Source organism: Telopea speciosissima, chromosome 8 (assembly GCF_018873765.1).
Source record: "Telopea speciosissima isolate NSW1024214 ecotype Mountain lineage chromosome 8, Tspe_v1, whole genome shotgun sequence".
Classification (NCBI taxonomy): domain Eukaryota; kingdom Viridiplantae; phylum Streptophyta; class Magnoliopsida; order Proteales; family Proteaceae; genus Telopea; species Telopea speciosissima.
The window spans coordinates 22,881,170-22,893,247 of NC_057923.1; positions in this window are offsets into that span (position 1 = coordinate 22,881,170).

The following is a 12,078-nucleotide window of genomic DNA, read 5'->3' on the forward strand; positions in this document are numbered from 1 at the left end:
ACTGATGTGAATTCACAAGATCCATTAATTGTTGGAGTTTATCTGCAGGGTTCAACTAAGTGCAATTTGAACCTTGAATTAGTAATCTGCCATATTAAAATTGAAGAACTTAGAAGTAGCACTCAAAAGCAAATCAAATTTGAAGACCAAATTCAAAGCTTCAGCTTGGATAGGGAGAATAGGAGGCAGAAACTCAGATTCAACGATTCTAACAAGATAAAAATTACATTTAAGAAAACAAATTGCAGAAGGGATGGGGTGGGGTTGGTATTTGGGGAGGGAGGGGAATGGACCACAGAAGAAGAAGAAGAAGAAAAATAATGGGAGATTTGCGTTAATAAATTGGGTAATTTACACATACCACCCCTGAGGTTTGACGAAAGGATGATTTTATCCCCCAGTTTTGGAAAATTCTACGTACCCCCCTGAGGTTTACAAACGGTAACAAATAAACCCATTCCGTCAGTTTATGACTAACACTGTTAAAATCAAAAGGTAAAGTGACAAAAATACCCCTTCAAGAAACAAAAAAAAAAAACCTGCAACTCATCTTCCCCAAATCGATTGGGGAAGATGAGTTGTAGGTTTCAAAACCCTTTCAACCCTTAAGGAATTTAATGTTTCAAATCGGGAAAAAATCCCAAATCAAAACCCTTTTGCAAAGATGGAGTCTGTGCGAGTCTCCCAAAACAGAACTCTTCGTTTCAACTTTGAAGTCTAGGGTTTAGTGTTTCAAGTGATACTTCAATGGAGAAAGACGAGGATAAGCTCAAGGATGCTTAGCTTTAAGGTTTCACATTCTACCTTTTTCAGATTTCACATTTCAATTTCTCTTCTTTTGAAGGTTATCATCTTAAAAAATAGAATTAGAATGTTTATTACTGAAACTTATGAGAAACAGAGAGATGGGGACGAAGCCGATTGAACACTCTGGTATTGCTGGAGTAACACTGTCGCCATAAAAATCGGCCATGATGGATCTGACACTCACATCCGAATGCAACAAAATCCTCAAATCTTCAACCACTCGAAGATTAGGGTTTCTCCTATACACAATCTTCTATTTCCACTTTCCAGCTGGTACCTTTCGATCGCTAGATTTAGAGAGAGAAACTACAACAGCAAGAGAGAGAGAAGAGAAGAGAAGAGCCGTTGAGTAGTTCGTTGTTTCGCTTTCTCCTCTGCAACGAATATAAAAGACAGATTTTGTGGAGTCTAGAGAGAGAAAGGAAATGCTTTTGCTTCTCTCTCTTATGTTTCTGCTTTAAATCGGCTTCATCCCTGTCTACTGTTTCTACCTCTTTCTAAAAATTTGTTTTTTCCACTTTACCTTTTACAGCGGCCGAGTGGTTGGCGAAGCCCAAAATGGTTGTGCAGTCGCCGTCGAAGTTTAGCCCCCGAAGGCCTTCTCAAAGATGTTAGAGGCTATGCTCTCCCACACCATTGTCTCATTTGTAAAGTATCCAGAATCCTTCAGTCTCCAGCCTCTTCTGACCCCTTCTTCGAATTCTCCAAGTATCTGAACACTTTAGCCCTAACCATAACCACCTCAGAAGCCAGTGAAATCCTCAAAGCCCTCACCGGAGACATTCCATTAGAAGCCATGGATGGAGCAATCGATGGGATACCTGTAACTCATCTTCCCCAATCGATTTGGGGAAGATGAGTTGTAGGTTTTTTTTTTTTTTCTTGAAGGGGCATTTTTGTCACTTTACCTTTTGATTTTAATAGTGTTAGTCATAAACTGACGGAATGGGTTTATTTGTTACCATTTGTAAACCTCAGGGGGGTACGCAGAATTTTCCAAAACTGGGGGGTAAAATCATCCTTTCGTCAAACCTCAGGGGTGGTATGTGTAAATTACCCTAATAAATTTTTGGGTTTTATATTTCTTTTTTACCTTAATCAAAATTAGGGGTGCAAGTTTGGCCCTATCGGCCTGAGACCACCTTGGCCCGCCCTGCTTGAATAGGGATTGGGCTGAGATACCCTAGCCTTAAGGGTGGGTTAGGGCTGGGAATTTTGGCCCTAAGTCAGGGTCGGGCCAGGCCAGGGTTGGGGCCTTGGGCTGAGTCCATCCCATCTTCTTCTTCTTTCTTACCTTGGTCCAGCCCAACTTGGCCCTGTCTTCTTCTTCTTCTTCTCCCTGGCCTGGTCCAACCCTTAAATCTCCCCTCCCCTCCCCTCCCCATGGTCAAGGCCAATTGGGGCCAGCCCAACTCAACCTTGAGGGCAGGTCATTGTTAGATTTTTCAGGCCCTTAGTTAGGGTCGGACTGGGCCTAGGCCCAGCTAAGGGGACTCACAGTTGGTCTGGGGTTTTAAAAAGCTCGGCCCAACCTGACCCTATTGCAGCCCTAGTTAAAAGGGTAAAGTAGAAATTAAAAATTATTTAACGGTGAGAGTAAAGCAGGTTGTTCTGTTGGATTGGGTTTCAACCTTAAAAATTGGAGGTATACACATAACAACATTGAGGCAATGCTGCCATGTAGGGGTAGCAACTACTTCCATGCTACCTGGGTTGCAACTAAATTTTATCTGTTGGCCCATATACAAGTATAGTCACCTATGCAGAAGTAAAGGAATAACACTTTTACGATCCAATCACAGTGCAGGAGTAACTGTTAGAAAATCCTTGGGTTTTGTGAAACCCGAATCCATCTCCATAAAGAGAACTAGAACACAATTGAATAAAAGAATAGAAAAACAATGTGTACCTTGCACCCGCGTATGTTGGAGAAGAATAATCCCCTTTGTGTCGCCATCCTTCATCGAAGAAACTTTGATCAGGATAATTGATGCAGGACGACTTGAGATGAAGCTCCAATTGGTTATGGTTTTCAGCCCATATCTTGGGTTTAATTAAAACCATTGAACCAGCCTAGTTTGGTTCAATTCTTGGCCTAGTTAGATCAGCCTTTTTATGGGAGAAATTTTAGCTATCAGCCAGCTTGTATTTCCCTCCCCCCTTGATCCAGCAAATATTGTGGGAGATTCTTCATATATATTAGCCATTTGATTTATAGGATATTTAATAGATTCCGTGGGAGCCTAGGAGGAAAGTTACCAATCTGCACTGGAGTAGATATAATGATAAAGATTGTGTGGGCCCCATGGCCAGCTCGCATGGAGGGAATAAAGGGAATAAAATAGGAGATCGATGGAGAGAAGGAAGTTGCCTTGTGTGAGAGATTTTAGAGATAGGTTGTTAGTTTCTTATAATTTTGGATTATATCTAGTCCTTGCGTGGGGGCTTAGTAGTTTTAAGCTACTTTTTTTTTTATTATATTTATTTATGTAATGGGTAGGAACATTCAGGGCTTGAGTGGGTAGACGTTCAAAATTCATTTCTTCATGGTATGTTGATCGAGGAGGTGTACATGTCCAAACCATAAGGCTTTACTAATCCTTCCTATCTGAATCATGTTGTAAGCTGCATCGCTCACTGTACGGTCTCAAACAGGCACCATGTACTTGGTTCCATCTCCTATCTAAATTTTTGGTTGGAGTGGGTTTCCACTTCACCTCCCTCACCACTTTCACCTCCTACTTAGGTTTCTCTACCCCTCACAATATTCCCTGACCCACCATCCACCCTTTCCCTCACCACCATCGCCAACCCCTACCCATCCAACCCCCACCTCTAGTTTGGACTCCATCTCTCCCTCACCTAGTCCGTCCCCTACACCATCTTCGACACCAATTTCTCCACCTCCACTTCGCACCCGCCTCCTTAGTGACCTATATACTGATCCCTCCACTGCCTTACATGCCACTGTCAACCCCACCATCCCTTCCCCCCACCAAACCCAACTGAGTCCACCTGGTATTCTCAAGCGGCCAAGGACCCTTAGTGGTGGTTAGCCATGTCTGATGAGTTTGCAACCCTCCTACGGAATGGCACTTGGTCATTAGTGCCCCCTCCTACTAATGTAAATTTGGTTGGCTGTAAATGGGTATACAGGATTAAGCGAAAAGCAGATGGCACGATCGAGCGTTACAAGGCCCGACTTGTTACTAAAGGGTTTCATCATCAGCAAGGCCTTGAGTATGATGAAACCTTTAGCCCAATTGTCAAGCCCACAACAATCCGTACGACACTCACTATGGCTATGTCAAATGGTTGGGCTGTTCTGCAGTTGGACGTTCAAAATGCCTTATTGTATGGCATTCTTAATGAGGAAGTCTACATGGCACAGCCTCAGGGATTTGAAGACTCGAGTCGGCCCACGCATGTTTGCAAATTACATAAGTCTCTATACGGGCTTAAACAGGCCCCTCAAGCTTGGTTCAGCCGTCTCTCTCAGTTTTTGACCCATTATGGTTTTCGGGCATCACAAATTGATCCATCTTTATTTATCTACAAACAAGGCCCCACGGCAACTTATGTTCTTGTTTACAGGGAACCAACCTACTCATATCACCACTCTCCTCAAGCAGCTTGCTTCAGAATTCTCAATTGCCATTTGAGCTTCTTTCTAGGTATTGAGGCCACCGACCGACCAGATGGTGTCACTCTCTCTCAGTCCCGCTATATTATCAATTTACTCCAGCGAGCTGGCATGGCTGACTGCAAACCGGTGTTAACACCAATGGCAACCACTTTCAAAGCCTCCTCTACAGGGGGTGTGGCTTTCACTGACCCAACCAAGTGCAGGTGTATAGTTGGTGCACTCCAATACATCACTCTCACTCGCCCTGATGTAGCCTTCTCTGTGAATCGGTCTTGTCAATTTATGCATAGCCCAACTGAAAATTATTGGTCCATGGTGAAGCCTATTCTACGCTATCTTAAATACATAATTTAATATGGGCTTCACATCACTAAATCATCTTCTCAAGATCTTCAGGCCTTTACAAGCCAATCAATTGCATAATCAATGCACTTACCAATATAAAACGAAATAAGAGTGATAACCGTTACTTTCTCCTAGGTTGTTGATTTGTGAGGAGTTGATAAGGGGAAATATTTCCAATAATAGGAGAGGGCATCTGATTTATTAGATAGACTGTCATTTCAAAGGCATAATCCCAATAAGCCTATGGTACGGAGCTCTGGGCCAAGAGGGTGAGCCCAGTTTCAACAATGTGGCGATTATGCCTTTCAACGGTGCCCTGTTGCTCATGGGTACGGGGGCATGAAATACGATGGTGAATGCCAAGATTGGCAAAATAGGAGGTGAGGGAGCGGTACTCCCCTACCCAATCAATTTGGACATTTTTAATGTGTCTAGAAAATTGACGCTCAACAAGAGCTTGGAACTGTTTGCAAGTAGAGAAATCATCAGATTTAACTTTAAGGGGATAAAACCAAACAAACTTTGTAAAATCATCCACAAAAATAATAAAGTAACGATGTCCAAGAGAAGAAACAGTAGGGACTGGTGCCCAAATATCACTAAAAATTAAATCAAGAGGAAAACTACTACGACTATCAGTTTCTCGAAGAGTTAAACGACATGACTTTCCAATCTGGTAGGCATAACACAAATGAGGAGATGGAGGAAGCTTTATATCACGTAGCATGAGCTCAAGAGAACGATTATGAGGATGACAAAGCCTTTGATGCCAACAATCATAGGATGAAAGGTGTGCAAAATGAGTTGATGCAAATGACGGCGGTACCGATGGCAAATAGTAGAGACCATTGTGGCTAGGCTCCGTAAGTAGAATTTGATTGGACATGGGATCCTTCACATTGAAGTGGGAAGCATGGAATTAAAAAAACACATTATCATCATAAGCAAATTTATGAATAGAAAGCAATGAAGTAGTAAGGGAGGGAACATGCAAAACATTTGAAAGAACTAAAGAGCGAGAGTTGGAGAGAAGAGAAGAAGACCCAATATTTGAGATAGGGACAGAACTTGATCTCTTGGGCATCGAAGAAGCAAAAGACTGTTGCACGATCCTCTATCGAATCAAAATATAAGACTCTAGCAAATGCCTGCGCCGAATTGACCTGGCTCCAGTCTCTTTTTGGTGAACTTGGTCTGTCCATGACCCAAACCCCCATGTTATGGTCTGACAACGTCAGAGCTACATATCTCTCCGCAAATCCTATCTTCCATGCGCGTACCAAACATGTGGAGATCGATTTCCACTTTGTGCGCTATAAAGTTGCTAAAAAGGATCTTCAGGTTAGATTTATTTCCACAAAAGACCAAATTGCGAACATTATGACCAAGGGGCTTGGCCCAACGCGTTTTTCTTTCCTTTCGGACAAGCTGAAGATTAGATCCCTTGAATCTTCATCTTGAGGGGTTGTAACAGAAATAACAACCTTCTATCTTGGGTCTTTCCATAATTGCCATTGCTTGAGCATCAAGCATGCAATCTCTTGGACAACTTGTAATCTATATAATCTCTCTCAATCACATCTCTCTCAATATGGTAGTGGTGATTGAGTTTCAAACATGTGGATTCCTCTCACCTACACCTATATATGCACAATCTTGTAAATCCTCTAAGGTTAAGGCACTACAATATTCACAACATCTCAACAACATTGTTTGAGCATCAAGCATGCAATCTCTTGGATAGCTTGTAATCTCTATAATCTCTCTCAATCACATCTCTCACAATATGGTAGTGGTGATTGAGTTTCCAACATGTGGATTCCTCTCACCTATAACTATATATTCACAATCTTGTAAATCCTCTAAGGTTAAGGCAATACAATATTCACAACATCTCAACATGGTATCATGAGCTTCTAGCTCCCACGAGCAATACAAAAAAAAATCGATCCTCCCTTCTCCACCGATTTTTTTTTTCCAGCCATGGCCTCTCCTCCTTCCACTCCATCCCATACACCCACACTAAATCAGATTCTCTCCCACAAATTAACCTCTAAAAACTTTGTTTATTGGAGGACTCAAATCATTCCCTACCTTAAAGACCAATGACTCTATGATTATGTTGTTGGATCAAATCCCTGCCCCATAGATGAATCGCAAGTAGAAGCTTCGCAAGAAAATGATGCCTCCATGATGAGCATTATTATCTCTTCCCTATCTGACGAAGCAATGCCTCTAGCAGTTGGACGTGATACAAGCAAAGAAATCTAGGATGCCCTTCATGCGGCTTTTAGTTTCGCTTCTATGACACGTATTCTCTCTATCAATGTGGCCCTCCAGAATCTTGTTTAGAAACCTGAAGAGAACGTCACTTAATTTCTCCATCGGGCCAAAGCCCTTTCTGAAGAGCTCAGTGCCGCTGGCAAATCCCTTCCAACGGAGGATCTGAACATTCATATTTTCCATGCGCTAAGACCAGAATTTGAGTCTGTGGTTTCCACAGTTATGGATCGTAAGGAGCCGATTTCTTATATTGAACTACACGGTCTTCTTCTAAGCCGTGAGTATCTTCTTGCATCCCGTCAAGCAGTACCGGATCCTACTGTAAATGCTACCGCTAACCTTGCTCAAAATAATTGTGGCCCCCCCTCTCAGCCTTATGGCCGTGGCTCTCATACTAGCCGTGGTCGTGGCCGGGGTGGCCGGGGTGCTCCGAATGGGCCTAACGGCTTTAGGTGCTCTAATGCCTTTGCCCAGAGCCCTTGCACAATATTTGGCAGGACTAATCATCAAGCCCCGATATGCTTCTATCGGAACAAGCAACTTGGCCAATTCAACCAACCCCAATCCCAATCACAACCTATTTTTCACTCTCCCTTAGAAAATCCTTGGGTTTTGTGAAACCCAAATCCATCTCCATACAGAGAACTAGAACACATTTGAATAAAAGAATGGGAAACCAAAGTGTACCTTGCACCCATGTATTTTGGAGAAGAATAATCCCCTTTGTGTCGCCATCCTTCGTCGAAGAAACTTTTATTAGGATCTTCTCCAATCTCCTTGTCTCATACACTCCTCACATTCTTGGTGGGAAGAACAGAGAATGAGATCAAGTGACTGCAGGGACCCTAACCATGTATTTATAATAAATACAAAATTCTAATCCAATCCATCCCACAATGGAAAAGATAAATATACCCCCATTAACCTTAAAGTGGTCCCAAACCGGATTTATGCCCATGGGCCCACACCAATAGCTAGGATATAATTAATTAAGCTCAACATGATATTGAAAATATCATACAGTAACTATCCCGTGACATGCTTATTATATACTCCATGGCCCTCCTTCCAAAGCAGCAACTACCTTAGAGATTCCTTGTCCAGTACTAGTACTACTAGTCTACTATTACTACTTCAGTAGTTGCTACCATGGAAGGAGGGCCATGGGGACATAATAAGTATTTGCGGGGTAGCATTTGTAAATACGAAAAATGATTTATACACTGCAGATAGAAAACGTTCTCTCACACTCTCTCTTCCCTCTTTGCACCCCATTGACTTGGTTTGGGAGATAAATAAACAAATTTGAGATTAGTTATGTTTGGTTGCTAAGAAAAAAATATTTGATTTTTTTTTGAATTTGAAAAAAGAGATAGACAGATAAATCAATCATTGTGTCATGATGACTTTTGTCTTATTAATTTTCTTTTTGCCTTTTCATTTCTTGAGAATCAAACATAACCTAAAGTGTATTTTAAAAGAAAAGACCAATAATAATTTCACTATCGAGTCCCGCCAGCCGGAGCTTAGAAGACAAGAAAGGGGGTAAGTGTGTCAACTGGGATGGTTCTCAGTATTCGAGATGGGTCCACACCGCTAGTGATACTAAAGGTACCAATCCCATAATCGTGTTGTCAAGTACGGGACCAAACCTAGGTCCCAATTTCAATTATTAACATGACGGGATTGTTTTGGTTCCTAATCTGGTTCCTAAATAGGTCTAAACACTATAGAAAAGAGAGAATAACTTTAATGGTTCTTAATGGAATGGTTTCATAATTAGTTTTGAGGAATTTTTATTATCATGAGATCTAAGTTGTACCTTACTTTAGAAAGCAACTTAGAATATGAAACCATGATGAATATCATGGTTTTACTTTTTCAAACTCCCTAAGAACATATGTAAGTTTCTCAAAATGACCCCTTAGAACTAATGATGACTAAATAAACAAACCCTAATTTTATTGCTTAAGTATACACGTCAATGAGCTGAAACCTCCAAAAGATTAAAAAAAAAAATCCATAAGAGAAAAGAACGCCCAAATAATTCAGCTATAGCCACAAAACTTGAACACAAGAAAATGAAATGTACCTTTTGAATCAGTAGTGTGGTGGCTGCAATTCAATTTGATACTTAACTTGCTATATTTCTTTTCTGGTACAGTTAGGAATTCCATCTCAGAATGGTTCCATCTCATTTATTATATTCCATACTAAATTCAGATCTTAATAGTATCTCATTTATTAATAGAGGGGAGAAGGATGAGTATGCTAGTGGTAAGTTGTAAGCTAGCACTTGATGTGTCTCTCTCTCTTTTCCTCCTTTGAAATGACTCACTAACTCCTCAAAGAGAGGAAGAGAGATAGATCGAATGCATTTTTATCTGTTCTATTTTTTATCCGTTCCATTTCTCCAAGTTCCTCTAAATAGGGGGTGGACCCCACCTCGATAGTGTGTTTAGGTAGGAGTATGGTAATCATTTTCGCTTCCTCTATTAGACCAACTCGAGAAATGGACTTATCCAAAAAATAGAATATATAAAAGCCTAGATAGACACATAGGATGCTAGCTTACGATATACCGTTAGAATACCCAATTTTTTTTTTTAAGAGAAGTAGTTTTCTGTCTGAGAGTATGGCCTATACTAGCACTCCCATATGTCTATCTCTCTCTTCTTTAAAATAAGGGAGCAGAGGTATTTTTTCACATAAAGAAGAAAGAGATAGATTCATGAGAGTGCTAGCGTAAATCACACTCCCACACTGAGATCTTTTTCCCTAAAGATATCGAGTTTTAAAACGACAGGTATGATTTCAAATCTAAATCTAAACTTATGTAGAAAGCGAAGAAAAGTGCGAGTGAAGGGGGAACAAAGTTGTCCGCGGGTTGGGAGGTCATTGGGTCAAGCAAGAAACAAAAAAAAATAAAAAATAAAAAATCAGAATGTAAAAGTCAAAAGTTCAAACCTGCATAAATATCTTCTTCCTTCAAAGGTCACATGGATGAGAGACTAGAGTCCTCCTCGTGCAATTTTAAAAGAACAAGTGAGGGCAGAATCTAATTGGTGTGGTCCCACTATAAGAGTGGGGACCCCTTAGCATCTGTGACGACAATTTAAGCACCGCGTTCCGCCTTCCATATCTCAAGTATTGCTGCGTTTTCCTCCGAGCCACAACATGCCCTACCTAAGTAGCTAGATGATTGGGGGGACGAAGGAATAATCTTCTGTTATTGATAAGAAGAGACGACGACATGACACCCATCTTTAATCATTTCAAGAATAGAGAAGGAAGGTTTTTCTCGCTGGGGCATCAGGTGTCATGTGTCTACTTGTTTGACTTTGCCCCACTGTTGAAACGTTGCTACATGCTGGCCTCTCACTCTCTGTTTTGAGACTCTTTTGTTGTTTTATGTGGTGGGGGCTATATGACTACTTTCAGCCAATGATGAGATTGCGTATAGTTTTTTTTTTTTTTGGTGATAATTTCACAAACCACAAGTCATCTCAGGTCCTCGTATGTCCTTGTGACTTGAGTACCACCCATGTAGAATCCACTGCCCCAATCTCTGGATTTCATGTGGGTGACGCTTAAGTCTCAAGGAGTGTTCTAGGACCGAATAGCGGACATACACAACACAAACTATAATTACACACATTTTTTTGCTAAAGATTAGCAACTATAGTTACACACTAAGTTTGCGTATAATTAGTTTTATGAAATGGAAAGAAATTAGGTGTGAGGTGTGATTTATTGAGTACAAATGGGAAAGCTACATTTGGGAGCTAGTATGCTTTTCAAGGGCATCACCTACTCAGTTGAGAACCCGAGGAGCTGACACGTTGTTTTATGCTTTTAATGTCTAATTCGTACATGGTGCCTAGTCTTGTAAAAAGTGAAATTCCTCTATCAACACTTGAGGATACGTGTTCAAGTCCTCTCGCCTTTGGATGGGTGGTTGGAGAAGATTTGTTCCTTCAAACTTTGAAGGGCATCATTCCCTTTGATATTTTTTTTTTAAAATCCTAGTTTGTTTGGTTAAATGTGAAGATAATTGGGGATAGACCGATAGATATGTTATTTCATAAAAAAAAAATGAGAGAAATCGGCACAAGGAAGTGCTAGCGTATGCTACACAGTCTTTCATATTTCTATTCTCTAAAATTAAATAAAAAAATCTAATAATCTTTATCGTAGTTATTTATCCATGTAACAAATGAATGTGCCATTTTTGGAACAGATCTAAACTATCAATTTTTACAATTTTTTTTTTTTAATATAAGCCCCTTATTCCCATTCTGAGTTGAGAGAGTGCACAATATCGTTTAGAGTATTGGCATACATGCATGGACAGTCACCAGATGCATGTCAATATAATTATGGTATTTGGTTAAATTAAACATTTAAATTTGATACATGGCTAATCTAAACCATGCATCTCTATCCAACGGGAAGAACAGATGTTTACCTACATGGTAGAATACATCCATTGTGACGTTTTAAAAAATGGCAAACCATTCTGATAATAATAATTCATTTAATAATTTATATAATAGTTCACGATAAAGAGTGAAATAGATTGCTTCACTATGATTTGTTTTACCAATGCTTTTCATTTTTTATTATTATATTGATGGTAAATATAGAAATATCACAAACTAAAAACACTTCACGAAGAGATGAAAGGTGCTACAACCTTGAGGAAGAAACCATTGTTTAAAGTGCTTAACAATTAGAGCTTAAGAAGGCAAATATTTGACATGTGGCAGATGAGAGCTGTGAACTCAATGTTGTCGAAATACCTGAATCATAAATTAGAAAGAAGAGTGAGGACTAGTTCTAGTTGGAAGATGAAATCACAACTTTGAGGTTACAGGTGTCAAAATTAAATTAAGAGTTGGGTAATCTTTGTGTATTTGAAGAGAGACCTAGTGGGGCAGAGATGAGGATTATCAGAGGCATGCTATTATCGGTACTAGGTCAGTCACAGAAAAGGG